The sequence below is a fragment of the Solanum lycopersicum genome, chromosome 3, assembly GCF_036512215.1.
Source record: "Solanum lycopersicum chromosome 3, SLM_r2.1".
Classification (NCBI taxonomy): Eukaryota; Viridiplantae; Streptophyta; class Magnoliopsida; order Solanales; family Solanaceae; genus Solanum; species Solanum lycopersicum.
Window position 1 is genome coordinate 9,683,432 of NC_090802.1, and position 12,680 is coordinate 9,696,111.

The window sequence follows — 12,680 nt, forward strand, 5'->3', positions numbered from 1 at the left end:
TGAAAGTTGAAGGTTTGTGGACTATTGTTACAAATGGATATGAAGAGCCAAAAAAAATTGTAAACATTCCGTAGTAGGCATGAAAAATATTTGAGGTTAAGTATTGTTTACATGCAAAAGCCTTGAGAAAAATTAAAATATGACTCTCAAGATCATTTTTTTTAAAGATTGCTACTTGTGACACTGCAAAATAAGATTGGGAGTCTCTGAAAATTGAGGTGTATGGTGAAGAAAAGATATGCACTATAAATATTCAAACTCTTAGTAGAGTGTATCAAAATATAAAGATGATAGAATTTGAAAATAATAAATGAATATTGCACAAGAGCCATCTATATTGTCAATGAAATGAGAAATCATGGTGATACTATTTTGGACTAACAAATTGTAGAAAAGATTCTAATTAGTTTTACACAAAAGTATGAGTACATTGTTTCTATCACTGATGACACGAAAGATCTTTCTAAGTTTTCCATTGAAGAGAGTAGGATTATTTCTTGCAAATGAAAAGCGAAGATTTTTTCATGAAGATCAACCCAAGGAGATGGATTTCCAGTCTAGAACCAATGGGAATACCAAAATTTTCTCAAAAAATCAACAAAAAAAATTATAATCTAAAAAAAAAGGATCATGATGGTTCTTCTAAGAAGGTTGAAGAAAAAGATGATAAAGGTTCTATTACTTTTTATAGAACTTGCAAAATTGACTGATCATAATGCAGAATAATATTGGAAGAAAGGCAAGCCTCAATGTAACTTTTGTAAACAGTTTGGCCACATTGAGAAGTATTGCCAGAACAAGCAATGGAAGAAAGCATTTTTTTGTGAAGAATATGAGGAAAAATGGAAGAAAAATTTTTTGATTCTCAATCTGATGTATTCAAGAAAAAAGTAAAGAATTATATATTGATAGCGTTGTAGTAATCACATTACTTGAGATAAAAAAAGATTTTCTCTCAATTAATAGTATCATTGCTACAAAAGTGAGAATAGGGATAGAGGAGCCTCAGTCATATTCTTGATATTAAAAGGAAGTGGTAAGCAAATTCATGATATTCTTTTTCATCCTAACATGGAAAAAGATTTGCTTAGTGTTGGTTGACTCATGGAAAATGGTTATTCTCTTGTGTTTAGAGATAATTATTGCAAAGTTTCTGATAAAATTAAGTCAAATCAAGTTATTGTTGAAGTAGAGATGATAAAAAGAAAATTTTCTGTAAAATTTTAATAAAATGCATTAAAAATAAAGTTAAAAATGATTCATGGCTTTGGCACAAAAGATTTTGTTACTTAAATTGTCAGAAGCTTCTCAAGCAAAAAGTCAGGGTGTAAGGCCCTTCTAAGATACATACTAAGAATAAGATAGAGAAGACTTCTATCATATCTTTAGACATGTCAAATAAAGAAATCATACTAGATAAAGTGTGCATAATACTGACCTCTATTATAATGGGATCGTCTCTGTGACTGCCAGCCTACATGTCAACTTCAATTGATAAGACGTACATAATAATAAGGAAAATGTAAATAATAATAAGAGAAATTATTAATATTCAAATACAATCTACAAAAATACATATTTGTTTTGGTAGGTCATCTTAAGAACATAGACCAACTTTTATACAGTAACACAACTAAAACATTACACACGAAGCTACATAAGTTCAAGTACCATTGTAGAAAAAATTATAATGTTCAATAATCACAAATAATTGAATATGTGAATCAAAAGTTCTATCAATTGAAGAAAATTTATAAAAAAAAATATGTTGATGTACGAAGATATGGATAGTTGAGATGCAAGTAAGCTGACGTAGAAATCAATGCTATAAAAAGTGAAAGAAAACCAAAATTCATCTATTTATCAAAAGGAAATTCTATCATAAGTCAAATATTAAGACAAAAAAGTCAAAAAATTTTGATGTCGTTGATGCTTCATCACTTTCCCCCAAATACAGTGAATTCTTGTGCAAAAACAATGAAACAAGAAAGGTAAATGAAAACTCAAGAAACTTAGTGCTAATAAATAATCCTAATAACCACCAAAATTGTTAAATTGGAAACAAAAAATAGAACCAAATTGAGATTGCATACAATTCCTAGCTTCTCATTTTCAAAAACTGAATTCAAGATCTCGGGTCTAAACTTCTCAAATTAAAAATTAATTAAATACATACATTTGGTTTGTGCATCTTCAATCTCAAATACTTATTCTCAGACCAAAAAAGCTCAAAAAAAGAGGAAAAAATAAGACTTACCATTTTCACAATAAAGCAAAACTAGAGAAATAACTGTGATGCAATGAAAAAGATCAGTCAAAGGGGGTGAATGTTCAATATATACTAATAGAATTGATTGCAACAATTTTATCTCAAATTAGGATAGAAAGGTAATTGACTATTCCTAATGTTTTAATTTATTCTTCTTAATTTCATTTTTAATTTTTTTTTTTTAAAAAAGAAAGGATACCTGGACCCAAATACCAAGGTCATGATGGCACCTACTAAAACCCTTAAATAGGTAAGCTTAACACCCCGAAATCAACGATAACGAGTGTAGGGAATAGGAGAGATAGAAAGAAACAAGATACAATATATATATATATATATATATATATATATATGTATACATATATTATTTAGCTTTGTTCTATATTTGGTCTCATTAATCCCTTTATGTCCCTTCCCCCTTTTTTAAATGATGTTATTCTTTTGCTTTTCCAAAAAAAAATATATAAATAAAATACTCATATGATTACTTAGAAAATAATAGTAAATAAGTAAATAACTAAAATCTGAATTCACTTAATTTAGTCAATATTTAGAAAATATTTGAAAGTCGTTTAGTTATATCGCCGGTCAACCGCAAGTTAGCGGGCATTCTGAGGCCTAAAACCTTCTCGGAATGTACATTTGAACTTCGAACCCTTTTCTACTGATTTCTATCTGTTTTAAATCTTTTAAAAAATAATTTTAAGTTTTCTTGATTATAACTAAAAAATTAAGTGGCGACTCTATTAATTCGAAAAATTGATTTCTCTTAAAATCATAAGATTAATTGATTTTTTGAAACTTAGTCATTTTATATATATCATATATTTTTAAGTAAGACATCCGTTATTTTTCTTTTCATTCTTTAAGCAAAAATAACATCAAAACAACAGCCAACAACTATCATTTCCACCACTGCCTCCATTTTTTCGGCAAAAATCTTAAAGCCAAAATCCTCTCCCCTTTTATGATGAACAATAATGTAGACAATAAAATTCGAGTTGAGAAAACAGTAATCAAGAATGGAAGATTATAGCAACAATCGATTTATTATTTCAAGTGCGAGTGTTACAGTCTCTATGATTCCTCTGAATTTGTGTTTTCAAATATAATTTCAAGGAATTTAAAACTTGATCTTGAACTTGTGATTTATTTTGATCTTAATCTCTATCTTGATCTTGTACTTGAACTTGAACTTGGACTTGATCTTGATATTGACTTTCTAGTTGAATTCAAGGGGCTTGGAGTTTGATCTTGAATTTGGTAGTCTTGATCTTGATCGTTCTTGAACTTGATCTTGACTTCTTCTTGGACTTGGACTTGGACTTGATCTTGATCTCTATCTCTATCTTGATCTTGATCTTAGACTCGGACTTGATCTCTATCTCTATTTTTATCTTGATTTGGATATTGGACTCTATTTTTACTTGAACTTATCTTGATCTTTGTCTCTATCTTGATCTTGATCTTGACTTGAACTTGATATTGATCTTGATCTTGAACTTGAACATTATCTTGACTTTCTAGTTGAATTTAAGGACTCAAAGCTTGATCTTGAATCCGGTGATCTTGATCTTGATCGTTTTTGAACTTGATCTTGGACTTGAACTTATACTTGGGCTTGATCTTGATCTTGACTTTCTAGTTGAATTCAAGGGCTTGGAGCTTGATCTTGATCGTTCTTGAACTTGATCTTGACTTCTTCAAATCTTGAACTTGAACATTTGAATTCTTGAATCCTTAATTCTTGAATTCTTAAACTTGGAGAGAAATTTATGGTGTTTGATCCACGAGCTTTCTCTAGCTTCTTGTTTAGAATTCTTGGTTCTCTAATTCTAAAATATGAGATCCCTATTTATAATGTTAGAATAGAGGAGTTGTAATTGGAACAGGACTTCCTTCGGCCAATCAGATTTAAGTGAAATATCATATGGGCTTTATGAAGCAGGCTTTAATTAAATTCATATTTATCTGAATTTCAATAATTAAATTAATTATATTAATCGATAATATTTATTTAGATTAATATATTCATTAATTTAATATAATCCGAACAACTTTATCTTTAATAAATTTTAAGTGACTACAAATGCCCCCTTCTTCAAGTCTTGTCGAGATATTTTATCTTTCAAAGACTAGGCTTGAAGAATTTAAAGACTTCAACTTGCATACTTGGAGATTTTAAAATTTCATCTTGAAACAATTTTATTCATAAGGGTCTACCTCCATTGAGTCACCAACATTTGGTGCAAGTTTGAAGTTTTATAAAAGCTTACTCATAGCTTTAACTCATGTAACAGATCAAGTGGGAACATTTGGTTTTTTGACACTGATAGAATGTATGCCTTCACTTAATAAGTAATGGATCAGGTCCCTTACTTTACTTCAGAAAAATACCAGAAAGTTAAATGCAGTAAAATCAACACAATGATTTTACGTGGAAACCTCCTTGCTTAAGGGAGTAAAACCACGACCTGTCTCACAGGATTTTCAATCGTTTTCACTAATCTTCAAAAGCAAAAGCGAAATACGATTACACCAAACGTAAGAAAGAGCTATCAATCTTACCGTTAAGCAATAGTCCTCTATTTCTCAACAAGCCTAAGTAGAAAAACAATCTACCCACTAAGCTATCCCACCTGGACAACCTAGACTTCTAACACAACACAGCAATTCCTTTATAAAGTTAGGAGTGGTTTACAATTTAAGAACAAGAGAATAAATTCCTAAACAACTAGACGAAATGCTCTAGATGTTGTTGTTGTCCTTGGAATAATTTGCCTTTGCTTTTTGTGTAGCCTTTGCAAGAGTTCTTGATAAGTTTTTATCAAGTTGCAAAAACTAACTACAAATGTTTAGGAAAATGCCTTTTATATGGGCAAGTCACTTTCCTAAACTTCTTTGCCATAAGCTGGAAAGGTCACACTTTTCTGACGCCATCGGAAAGTGTGCACCTACTTTCTGTACCGTCGCCAGCTGGCAGTCGACTGGCTCATCATCATGAGAGCCTGGTACCTCTACTAGGTCCCTGGGTTTGTTTCATATCCAATACTTCAAACAAGACACCTGCAATACTCAAATAGAAAACCCGGTACCTTTATGAGGTCCCTAAGTTTGTCAAATCATCAAAACTACAAATAACATTTTCCCCCTTTTTGATGATGACAAACAATGATATGATCTGAGATCTTCACCAGAATTGTTCCCCCTGACAGTGTATTCCCCCTTACTGTAGTGTATTCCCCCTTACTGTATATTCCCCCTTATTTAGCTACTTACAGTTTACTTCCCCCTTTTGGCATCATAAAAAAGATATGCAGTAAACCATTGAGTGAACATAAATACTGAGCAAGATCAGAGCGAATAAGCAATCAAACAGTAGAGGAAGAGCAATCGCAAAAGAACATAGGAAGAACAGCAAAGGAATAAAGTATCCAACATGCCATTATAACATAAATACATTAAAGACAAACTAAAAATCCATCAACACGATGATCAGCCACACAAAAAAAGAATGACACAGGAAAGGATTGATTGACAATTTAGGAAGAGGGGGGAGTTTGAGATAGGGACTGGATAACAAGAGTGAGTCGTGCATTGGCAGCATCATTATCCTTGATGGCCTTTTCTTGCAGGGCAGTTATCTTCGCCTTCAACTCATTTTTCTCTTTCTCCAGAGCTTGTACAACTGAAGAACCAGGTCCCTCACTCTGTGCAGTAAGCAGCTCTGCTTTGAGTACAGCAATTTCAGCCTCTTTACTACTCAACCGCAGAGTGAGTTCTTCAATCTCATGCTTAAGCTGATCCAGGTCCTCAAGAAGTTGAGCCATCTTGCTTTTTGGTAAGCCTCTTCCTTCAATACATTCATATTCAAACAAGGTATGCTCATAGATAGTTTGTTTAACTGTCCCCACCTTTCCAACACCAAGAGGAATCTGAAAGTGCTTGAATACTTTAGTGAGAAAGTATCCATACCCCATTCCATGTACTCATTTCCTCTCAATAACTATTTTGTGAATGTGTTCAATCATGAGACTAGGAAGGCTCAGAGCCTCAAAGCTGCACAGCATCTCCATTACGTACAAGTTAGAAGCAGTAGCAAGTGTTCTCTTTTCTGTGCGAGGAAGAACCACCTTGTTGACGAACTCGAAGACCAACTGATACTCACTCTTCATAATTTTCTTATAGATCCCAGCAACCTTAGTTGTGGGAGTCTTGGAAATCATGGAGGCAAATTCTGAAGAACAATTTTTGTTCAGCACGGACCGGGTCCCCTCTGTAGGCACTCTGAGGATTCTGCCCAACACCACCTCATTCAAAGAAATAGCAATATTGTTCACACGTGTGAGGGACTCCCACCTTCCATGAATTGAACATTATAATAGAATTCACGAACCTCTTCTTCATGGAGGATGGGGGATTTCTTGTTAAACAGGTGCAGCCAAGATTGGATCTCCACCATGTCATGCAGAGAATCCATGCCCGGAAGAGTAATAATCCCCATATCAAACACTCTTCCAGCGAGAACCGCTTGTTTCCTCAGACTGTCAACTACTTCCTGCAAGTTGACATTCTCAACTTTCCTGGCTTGAGGACCAGGTCCCTGTGTCCGCTTTCTCTTTTTCTCAGATCTCTTCCCTTTTGACTGTGACTTTTCAACCTTCTTTGTAACCCTTTCCCTTTTCTTTTCTGACTTCTTCTTGTTATTTTTCTTTTCAACCTCTTCTCCAGACAGCTCAACCAATTTTTCTTTAAGTATCCTAAAATTTGATACCTTGAAGGTTCGTGCACTTCTGACTGCAGCAGCAGAGCGTGCGCTTGCCTTCAAGGCATCTACCATCAATTTTTGTGCAGCAGACCTTGTATTAGGTCATCTCTTAAGAGTCTCCTCCACGACCTTTTCTTTCCCTTTTCGACTCTCAACCTTCCATTTTAATGGTACTTCCTCACTTGCAGATTCAGATGAAGAGGAAGAGGAGTACCGCCCCAAATCGGGGTTTTATCGAAAATGGGTTGAGAAGGCCTGACCTCTTCTCCTTCCAAGAAATCAGTGTTTTCTGCTCTGGCCTCTTCTCGCATCATTGCCAGACTTTCAATCACGAGTTCCTCACTCGCTGCCAGAATATTAGACTCAGAAGCCCTATGTTTTGGTAGATCTCCTTCAAACATGTTGTCAGGCAACATGTCTTCACATGGACCAGGTCCAGTGGGCACTGCAGAAGTGTTTAAATCTATGGAGAAGAAAGGGTTATCAGGAGTATTTTGTGGAGGACTGGGTGGGGGAGAAAGTCTGGCTTGAGCAGTTGTTGGAGAATAGAATGCAAGGGGCTCAATTTCACTAAGGGCATCCAACATTTTCTTAGAAGAAGATGAAGAGGAAGACATGTTTGTGATACTGGAAGGTTTCGTTGAAAAGAAAGGGAAGAAGAAGACAGATTTTGCCTTTGAATTTGATAAGCCTTTTGATAAAAAGAGAGAGATAAAGTTAAGAGACAGATGTGAGTTCCAAAAAGAAAAAAGGCCTTTTTAAAAGAAGTGAAAGGGTGCCAGGTCATTGATTAGATGCGTCGTTTGAGGGAGAAACGATTGGACTGATCAGTCAGAGTACCCGATGACTGACACGTGGCATTTTCAACGGTCAAATTTTTTAGTTTAAATTTAATGTAAAAATGCTAACCTGGACAAGTACCAGGTACCATGATAGAGTTTAACTTCATTCCTTAATTGTTCTAGTCTCTTCTTTTACTGAGCAGGTCCTTATTGAGAGTATACCTACGAAAGGTACAAAAGTGATCTTGTTCAGATATTTAAAATTCACACAAAGGATACCTGCACTGCAATTCTAACCATCAAAAGAGTTTTACTGTTGGAGGCTAAAAGCATCACTTGGAGATCAACATCCCCAACTTTAATCGATTTCTCTAAAATTGATCTTGCTCAGAGCCTTGGTGAAGATGTCTGCAATCTGTTCCTCCGTTGGACAGTATGTGAGCACAATATTACCCTTCTAAACATGATCTCTCAAAAAATGATGTCTGACATCAATGTGCTTTGTTCTCTTATGATGAACTGGGTTCTTTCCCATACTCACAGCACTAGTGTTGTCACACATGAGAGGAATTGCTTTGATGTGGATTCCAAAATCTTCTAAGTGTTGCCTGATCCACAGCAATTGAGAACAACAGGCTGCAGCAGCTACATATTCAGCTTCAGCAGTTGAAAGAGCCACAGAGTTCTATTTCTTGGTTCCCCAAGAGATAAGTGATGATCCAAGGAAATGAGCCATTCTAGAGGTGCTCTTCCTGTCAACTTGATAACCTGCAAAATCAGCATCTGCAAAACCAACCAGATCAAAAGTATCACCTGCAGGATAAAAGAGAACTAGGTCCCCATTTTTCTTCAAGTACATAAGAATACGTTTTGCATCCTTCAGGTGTGAATCACGAGGACATGCTTGAAACCTGCACAAATTCCAACGCTATACACAATATCAGACCTGCTAGCAGTCAGATATAGCAAGGAGCCAATGATTCCTCTGTACATTGTCTGATACACAAGGGGATCAGATTCTTCTACTATCATCTTGGAATTTGTTTCCATAGGAGTGTCAATAGGTTTGGAATCAAACATATTGAATTTCTTCAGCAGCTCTTTGATGTACTTCTCCTGGCATATTGAAATTCTATTTGATGATTGCTTGATTTGCAGCCCCAGGAAGAATGTCAACTCACCCATCATACTCATTTCAGACTCCCTTCCCATCAGTGATGAGAATTCTTCACAAAGATGTTCTGAAGTAGCTCCAAAAATTATGTCATCCACATAGACTTGAATGATAAGCAATTCTTGTTCTCTTTTAGTAAGAACAAAGTATTGTCTATCTTGCCTCTTTTGAAACCATTCTTCAGCAGAAACTTTGACAACCTTTCATACCATGCTCTTGGAGCTTGTTTCAGACCATATAGTGCCTTATTCAATTTGAACACATGATTTGGTAGCTCTACATCTTCAAAACCAGGAGGTTGCTTGACATACACCTTCTCTTTGAGATCTCCATTCAGAAATGCACTCTTCACATCCATTTGATACAGCTTGAACCCCATAAAAGTAGCAAAAGCTATTAAGATTCTAATAGCTTCCATTCTGGCAACAGGTGCAAAAGTCTCATCATAGTTAATTCCTTCTTCTTGATTGTATCCTTGCACCACCAGCCTGGATTTATTTCTAGTAATAACTCCATTTTCATCAAGTTTGTTTCTGAATACCCACCTGGTTCCTATTATTGTTCTGCCTTCAGGTCGAGGAACCAGGTACCATACCTTACTTCTTTCAAACTAATGAAGTTCTTCTTGCATATAATTGATCCAGTCTGCATCACCTAATGCTTCTTTAACATTCTTAGGCTCAATGGATGATATGAATGCTGAGAATGCAACTAGATTTCTTGTTTTTGATCTAGTTTGAATTCCAAAATTCAAGGGAGAAATGAGATTCTCAAGAGGATGTGATGAACTATGCTTCCATCCTGACCTTGTAGCAGACTGATTTGGTAGATCATCATGATCTTCTTCATCAGGAGTGACATCATCTCCTGGGGAGTCTGATGTACTCTGGCTGGAGTTTTGAGTAGTACCAGGTACCCTATCATCCTGTTCAACCTCAGCATCCTCTTCAGGTAGACTGTGATTCTGATCATCACAATCATTTTTCAGTTGTTGATCTGCATCAGTTTCAGCACCTTCAATCTTCTTTGATTTTAGCATTTTGAGCACATCATCATCATCATTATCATTTGATCCATCATTCTTCAGGCTTTCATTTTCATCAAAAACAACATGAATGCTTTCTTCAATGCATTGTGTTCGTTTGTTGAATATTCTGTAGGATTTACTGGATGAAGAATATCCAACAAATACTCCTTCATCACTTCTGGGATCAAATTTTCCCAGATCATCCTTCCCAAAATTCAGCACAAAACATCTGCATCCAAAAGCTCTAAGATAGTTCAGCATTGGCTTCCTGTTGTTGAGCAGTTCATATGGAGTCTTATTCAACACAGCTCTTATTAGACACATGTTGGTAACATTACATGATGTGTTAACAGCTTCAGCCCAGAAACATTGAGGAAGATTTGATTCAATAATCATAGTTCTGGCAATGTTCACCAAGGTTCTGTTTTTTCTCTCCACTACTCCATTTTGTTGAGGAGTTTTTGGAGCAGAGAAGTTGTGGCTTGTACCATTTTCCATACAGAATCTATCCAGTGTTGAGTTTTCAAACTCTGTCCCATGATCAGATCTAATGCTGCAAACAACTTGATTCAATTTGGTTTGAATCATTTTAAAGAATACCACCAGCTCATCAGCTGTATCTGCCTTTGATCTCAAAAATCTCGTCCAGCTGTATCTTGAATAGTCATCAACAATCACCAAAATGTACTTCTTGCCATTTCTGCTTTGAACCTTCAAGGGTCCACAAAGGTCCATATGAAGCAGCTCTAAGGTTCTGGATGATGTTACCTGATTATTGGGCTTGAATGATGATCTGATTTGCTTTCCTTTAACACAAGCTTCACATATTTTATTTTCAGCAAACTTCATTTTGGGCAACCCTCGGACCAGGTCCTTTGAAATCAACTTATTCAATAAGGATGAACTCACATGTCCCAGCCTACGATGCCAGAGATCAGCATTTTCATTTTGAGCACTGAGACATGTTAAGTCATCTCCATGAGAGATTTCCAAGTTTGCCACATACATATTTTTACTTCTGTGTGCAGTGAGAATTACCTTGTTTGTAGTTAAACTCACCACAGTGCATTTCTCAGAAGTAAACTTGACCTCATTTCCTTTGTCACAGATTTGTGACACACTTAGCAAGTTGTACTTCAACCCATCCACATGGTAAACATTGTCAATTGAATCTTCAAGAGATCTTCCTACTTTGCCAACTCCCAGAATGTACCCCTTCTTGCCATCACCAAATGAGACACCTCCTCCTTGGAGGGTCTTGAGTGAGAGGAAATTCTTTACATCACCAGTCATATCACCAGTCATATGTTTAGAGCAGTCACTATCCATATACTAACATTGACTGCTGCTCCTCTCACTCACCTGCACCAAAAATCACTTGTTAAGCTTGGGAACCCATTTCAGCTTGAGTTCCCAGTAGGCAGGCAAAGGAGTGATCAGATTGTACTTGGTCCAATATGGTAAACTTTGAGGCTTTCTAACAAAAGACATAGGAGCAGGAACAGATTTTTTCTTTGAAAATCTGTGAGTTGAGACAGGCTCTGTAGGACCAGGTCTCTCTTTTGGTACATTTTGTCTTTCAGCATAATTAGAGTATTTTTCACACGAGTTTCTCCAGCCAACACACTCATTCTTCAAATGTCCGTTCTTACCACAATGAAGACACAACAGATTGTCAGACACAAACACATACTTACTGTGAGGATTATAAGGAGGACTTATGTTCAGAGTTCCTAGTCCTTTCTTATTGAAATTACTCTGATTTGTCACATTTGACAGCAACTTTAAGGATTTAGTCCACTTAAGAGAATTTTCAAGCTCTTCCTTAAGTTTCACAATATCCTGTTCTAATTTGTTACTCTTTTCAAGTGACAGACTAAGATTTTTCTCAGTTTTTCAATTTTTCTTGAATTTCAGCTTGCAAACTATTTGACTTTCCATTTAGCTTTTCAGCTTCTTCAGTAATCTGACACAACTGGTTCTTAAGTTCAGAGTTATTTAACTCTAGAGACACCATGCTTGACATTGTGTCTTCAAATTGACCTTTGTTTTCAGTTAAAATTTCAAGTTCAGCATTCATGGTATCTCTTTCAGATGTTAACTCTATCACAGAATCTAGCATGACTTTTGCCAAGGTTCTCAATTTTTTAAGAGAATATTTATCCAAGTCATTTTTAATGTCAAGAGAGTTACCTGATTGTCCTCTTCTTTATTTTCTGTGTGTGCCATGAGAGCAAACATTTCATTGAAGACAGTTTCCTCCTCATGCACAGCAACCATAGACACATCTTTTGGCTCATCAGGATCTTCTGAATCACTTGAAGAATCCCCCCATGCAGCAAGAGCCCTTTTGACAACCATATCAGCAGCAGTTTTACGATCTCTGTTACCAGGTACTAGGTCCCTTCTATTTTCTATACCACCCCTGTGTTTTTGATGTTCCTTGTTTTCATTCTAGAGCAAAGGACACTCTCTGATGAAGTGCCCAGATTTTCCACACTTGTAGAAAGTATCACCTTGAGCAGCATTTCGAGTCTCATTTGTTCCTCTTTTATAAATTTTGTTTTTTCTCACAACCTTTTGAAATCTACTGATGAGATATGCCATATCATCATCATCACTTGAATCTTCATCTGATTTATACTTCAACATCAATGACT